This window comes from Cetorhinus maximus, unplaced genomic scaffold (genome assembly GCF_964194155.1).
Source record: "Cetorhinus maximus unplaced genomic scaffold, sCetMax3.hap1.1 HAP1_SCAFFOLD_1168, whole genome shotgun sequence".
Lineage (NCBI taxonomy): Eukaryota > Metazoa > Chordata > Chondrichthyes > Lamniformes > Cetorhinidae > Cetorhinus > Cetorhinus maximus.
Window position 1 is genome coordinate 1 of NW_027597110.1, and position 5467 is coordinate 5467.

Consider the following 5467-nt stretch of genomic DNA (forward strand, 5'->3'; position numbering starts at 1 on the left):
GGGAAGGGGCAATACTGGACCTGGTATTAGGGAATGAACCCGGCCAGGTGGTCGAAGTTTCAGTCGGGGAGCATTTCGGGAAAAGTGACCATAATTCAGTAAGTTTCAAGGTACTGGTGGATAAGGAAAACAGGAGTCCTCGGGTTAAGGTGCTTAATTGGGGGAAGGCTAATTATAACAATATTAGGCAGGAACTGAGGAATCTAGACTGGAGGCAGATGTTTGAGGGCAAATCAACAACTGACATGTGGGGGGCTTTCAAACGTCAGTTGATAAGAATTCAGTTCCTGCTAGGATGAAGGATAAGTATGGCAAGTTTCAGGAACCTTGGATAACAGAGGATATTGTGAGATTAGTCAAAAAGAAAAGGGAAGCATTCATAAGGGCTAGAAGGCTGGGAACAGATGAAGCCCGTGGAGAATATAAAGAAAGTAGGAAGAAACTTAAGCAAGGAGTCAGGAGGGCCAAAAGGGGTCATGAAAAGTCACTGGCAACCAGGATTAAGGAAAATCCCAAGGCCTTTTATACATATCTAAAAAGCAAGAGGGTACCCAGGGATAGGGTAGACCCACTCAGGGACAGAGGTGGGAATCTGTGTGTGGAGCCGGAAGAAATGGGAGAGATGCTAAATGAATACTTCTCATCAGTATTCACCAAAGAGAAGGACTCAGCGGTCGATTTGTCTAGGGAAGAGTGTGTAGATAGCCTGGATCATGTTGAGGTCAGAAAAGAGGAGGTGTTGGGCGTCTTGAAGAATATTAAGGTGGATAAGTCCCCAGGGCCAGATGGGATCTACCCCAGAGTACTGAGGGAGGCAAGGGAGGAGATTGCTGGGGCCTTGACAGAAATCTTTGTATCCTCACTGGCTACGGGTGAGGTCCCAGAGGACTGGAGAATGGCCAATGTTGCTCCATTGTTTGAGAAGGGTAGCAGGAATAATCCAGGAAATTACAGGCCGGTGAGCCTTACGTCAGTGGGAGGGAAATTATTGGAGAAGATTCTTCGTGACAGGATTTACTACCATTTGGAAGCAAATGGGCGTGTTAGTGAGAGGCAGCATGGTTTTGTGAAGGGGAGGTCGTGTCTCACTAAGCTGATCGAGTTTTTCGAGGAAGAGACAAAGATGATCGACGATGGAAGGGCAGTGGATGTTATCTACATGGATTTCAGTAAGGCCTTTGACAAGGTCCCTCATGGTAGACTGGTACAGAAGGTAAAGTCGCACGGGATCAGAGGTGAGCTGACAAGATGGATACAGAATTGGCTTGGTCATAGAAGACAGAGGGTAGCAGTGGAAGGGTGCTTTTCTGAATGGAGAGCTGTGACCAGTGGAGTTCCGCAGGGATCAGTGCTGAGACCTTTGCTGTTTGTAGTATACATAAATGATTTGGAGGAAAATGTAACTGGGCTAATTGGTAAGTTTGCAGACGACACCAAGGTTGGAGGAGTTGCAGATAGTGAAGAGGATTGTCAAAGGATACAACGGGATATAGATCAGTTGGAGACTTGGGCGGAGAAATGGCAGATGGAGTTTAATCCGGACAAATGCGAGGTAATGCATTTTGGAAGGTCTAATACAGGCAGGAATTACACAGTAAATGGCAGAACCCTTAAGTGCATCGACGGGCAGAGGGATCTGGGTGTACAGGTCCACAGGTCACTGAAAGTGGCAACGCAGGTGGATGAGGTAGTCAGGAAGGCATATGGCATGCTTGCCTTCATCGGCAGGGGTATTGAGTATAAAAGTTGGGAAGTCATGCTGCAGCTGTATAGAACCTTGGTTAGGCCACACTTGGAATACTGCGTGCAATTCTGGTCGCCACATTTACCAGAAGGATATGGAGGCGTTGGAGAGGGCGCAGAGGAGGTTCACCAGGATGCTGCCTGGTCTGGAAGTTATTAGCTATGAGGAGAGGTTGGAGAAACTCGGATTGTTCCCACTAGAGCGACGGAGATTGAGGGGCGACTTGATAGAAGTTGACAAAATTATGAGTGGCTTGGACCGAGTAGATAGTCAGAAGCTTTTTCCCAGGGTGGAAGAGTTAATTTACTAGGGGACATAGATTTAAGGTGAGAGGAGAAAACTATAGAGGAGATGTGCGGGGCAAGTTTTTTACGCAGAGGGTAGTAAGTGTCTGGAATTCGCTACCAGAGGAGGTGGTGGAAGCAGGTACGATAGTGGTGTTTAAGAGGCAGCTTGACAAATACGTGAATAGGATGGGAATAGAGGGATACGGACCCCGGAAGTGCAAAATGTTTTAGTTGACGGGCAATGTGATCGGCGCAGGCTTGGAGGGGCCGAAGGGCCTGTTCCTGTGCTGTACTTTTCTTTGTTCTGAGAGTGCGGTAGGGTTAGAGCGAGCTAGCAGGTCCGGGGGGTGGTGGAGGGGTCTCTGCACCTCGAGTTCCTCTTCGCTGGTTAAGGAAGCACGCGGTGAGCTCTCGCTGGACTCCGAGACTTCCCAATCTCAACGGGGGGGTGGGGTAGGGAGGGAGGGAGGGAGACCGCTGGAGTTAAAGCAATGCAGCTGGCAGGAGCACCGTCCGTTGACAGTGGTGGAGAAAGGGGGAGGCCATTCGACCCATCACACCCATCCTGGCTCTTTGGAATTATACGTCTGATGGCGACCACGAAACCATTGTCCATTGTTGTAAAAACCCATCTGGTTCACTCATTCCCCCACCCCCCCCCAATCCCTTTAGGGGAGGGAAATCTGCTGTCCTTACCTGGCCTGGGCCTACACGTGACTCCAGACCCACAGCAACGTGGTTGACTCTTGAATGCCCCTCTGAACAAGGGCAATTAGGGATGGGTACTAAATGCAGGGCCCAGCCAGCGATGCCCATGTGAACAAATAAAGAAATTAGTCCCCCCCACTCCTTTCTCCACCTCCACCCCAATTCGTTTCTCCCCACGTCCCCGCATATTTTTCTCCTTCAAATGTTAATCCCAGTTCCCCATTTCGAGTGTCCTGATTGAATCCGTTTCCACCGGCCTTTCAGGCAGCATCTTCCGGATCGTAGAAATCATGTCCTCATGTTCAAGTCCCTCATGATCCTCATCCACTCCCTATCTCTGTAACCTCCTCCAGCCCCTACAACCCTTCCTCTCTCTGTAACCTCCTCCAGCCCCTACAACCCTCCCTCTCTCTGTAACCTTCTCCAGCCCCTACCACCCCCCCTATCTCTCTAACCTCCTTCAGCCCCTGCAACCCTCCCTATCTCTGTAACCTCCTCCAATCCCTACAACCCTCCCTATCTCTGTAACCTCCTCCAACCCCTACCACCCCCCCTATCTCTGTAACCTCCTCCAGCCCCTACCACCCCCCCATCTCTGTAACCTCCTCCAGCCCCTACAACCCTCCTTATCTCTGTAACCTCCTCCAGCCCCTACAACCCTCCCTATCTCTGTAACCTCCCGCAACCCTCCGAGTTCTCTCCGTTCCTCCAATTCTGGCCTCTTGACCATCCCCCCAATTCCCATCGCTCCACTATTGCTGGACATGTCTTCAGCTGCCTGGCGTCCTGAGCTGTGGAATTCCCTCCCTCAACCTCTGCTTCTCTCTCTCTCTCTCCCTCCTCCTTTAAGATGCTAAATCTTACCTGATCACAGTTTTAATTGTAAGGTTCCCTTATGTGACGCCAGATGAAAATTCTGCCTGATCATTGCTGGTGTCCAGATCCTTGGAATGCTTGGCTTGGTTAGATGTTAAATGGAGTACTAATTGTGTTTATTTTTAAAATTTACAACAATATCGTTTTGTCAGGATGAAGGGGAAAGTTTCGAGCGGAGTTGGGCAAGGGCGGATGTAATTGTGCCTTTTTACGTTCTGCAGTGAGAGAGTTTTACCGTGAGAACAGGCTAAAAGTAGCTCTAATCAAATTTCTTTTAAGTATATAGAATTATAAAGATTCTCGTAGGATTGCCCCCAGAGCCAAGTACTTCTGAGCAGTACTCCTCGCTAGGGCCGCTGTTGCTCAGTTTGATGGACTCTTTTCTCCTTTCTCCCTGTTTTCTCTACCCTCTCCCACCACCGCCCCCAGGAAAAGAGATTGAGGCGTGAGGAAAACTTAAGGCGGAAACTGGAGAACGAGAGGAAGTCGGAGGTCGTCCAAGTGGTGAGTTCGATTGGACGATTGTCTGTTTTGTTGTTAGCTCTTGTAGAGCAGGCTAAGAAGAACTTCAATCGAATTTCTCTCAAGTATAAAATTGCAAAGATTGTTATCCCTCGGGTCTGTGGACCTACTGTACATGAACGACTTTCTGGTCCCTCCCCTCCTGCAGATCAAAAACCCTCTGAAGATCAAGCGGTTGAAAAAGAAGCAACTGCGTAAGATCGAGAAGCGGGACACACTGAAGATCCTGCAGAAGAGCCAGCCCCAGAGGCAACGGGAGGGAGCGAAGGGAGCGGACAAGTGAAGAAAGAGAGAGAGAGAGAATGAAAGAAACGGGGAAAGCGTCGGTGACATGGAGACGGGGTGTGCGGGAGTCGGTGTGAGGGGAGGGAGAGTGTCAGGGCAGCATACAGGCAGTGAGAAATATGAACAAGGAGGTGTTTGCACCTAAATATCTTGGGTCATGTTATCCGATGTCTAAGCTGAGATGTGGAACTTTTTGAAGTAACTGGGCCTGTGATACTGTCTACGTTTTCTCGTGTGTGTATTCGCGCAAAGACCACTCTGTGTATGTGTTCCGATGTTCTGATACACGCTCGTACATCAACACTGATTAATTTTCTGTGCACAGAGGAAATATTAAAGTTTGTTTTTATTTTGTGATAAGCTCAGATATTTTGTGTCACTTTTTCAGTATCTGCCCTCACTCTTCCTTCCATTCCAACAAAATTGAAGGGTTCTGTGGTCACTGGACAGTGATCGGGAGCAGGAACCCTGGCTGATTTCCCCCCCCCCCTCTCTCTCTCTAACCCAGGGGTCACTGGACAGTGATCAGGAGCAGGAACCCTGGCTGATTTCCCACCCCCCTCTCTCTAACCCAGGGTTCACTGGACAGTGATCAGGAGCAGGAACCCTGGCTGATTTCTCCTCCCTCTGTCTCTAACCCAGGGATCACTGGACAGTGATCAGGAGCAGGAACCCTGGCTGATTTCCCCTCTCTCTCTCTAACCCAGGGTTCACTGGACAGTGATCAGGAGCAGGAACCCTGGCTGATTTCCCCCCCCTCTCTCTCTCTCTAACCCAGGGATCACTGGACAGTGATCGGGAGCAGGAACCCTGGCTGATTTCCCCCCTTTCTCTCTAACCCAGGGATCACTGGACAGTGATCAGGAGCAGGAACCCTGGCTGATTTCCTCTCTCTCTCTCTAACCCAGGGATCACTGGACAGTGATCAGGAGCAGGAACCCTGGCTGATTTCCTCTCTCTCTCTCTAACCCAGGGTTCACTGGACAGTGATCAGGAGCAGGAACCCTGGCTGATTTCTCCTCCCTCTGTCTCTAACCCAGGGATC

The 5467-nt window shown here is 49.8% G+C and overlaps 1 long non-coding RNA gene across 1 annotated transcript; it reads left to right on the forward strand.

Moving 5' to 3' along the window:
• Window positions 1–3634: 3634 nt before the first annotated feature.
• On the forward strand, window positions 3635–4782 carry LOC144675818 (uncharacterized). The gene is made up of 2 exons (XR_013575171.1): window positions 3635–4119; window positions 4286–4782. It is a non-coding gene; the product is annotated as an uncharacterized LOC144675818 (long non-coding RNA).
• Window positions 4783–5467: the final 685 nt, after the last annotated feature.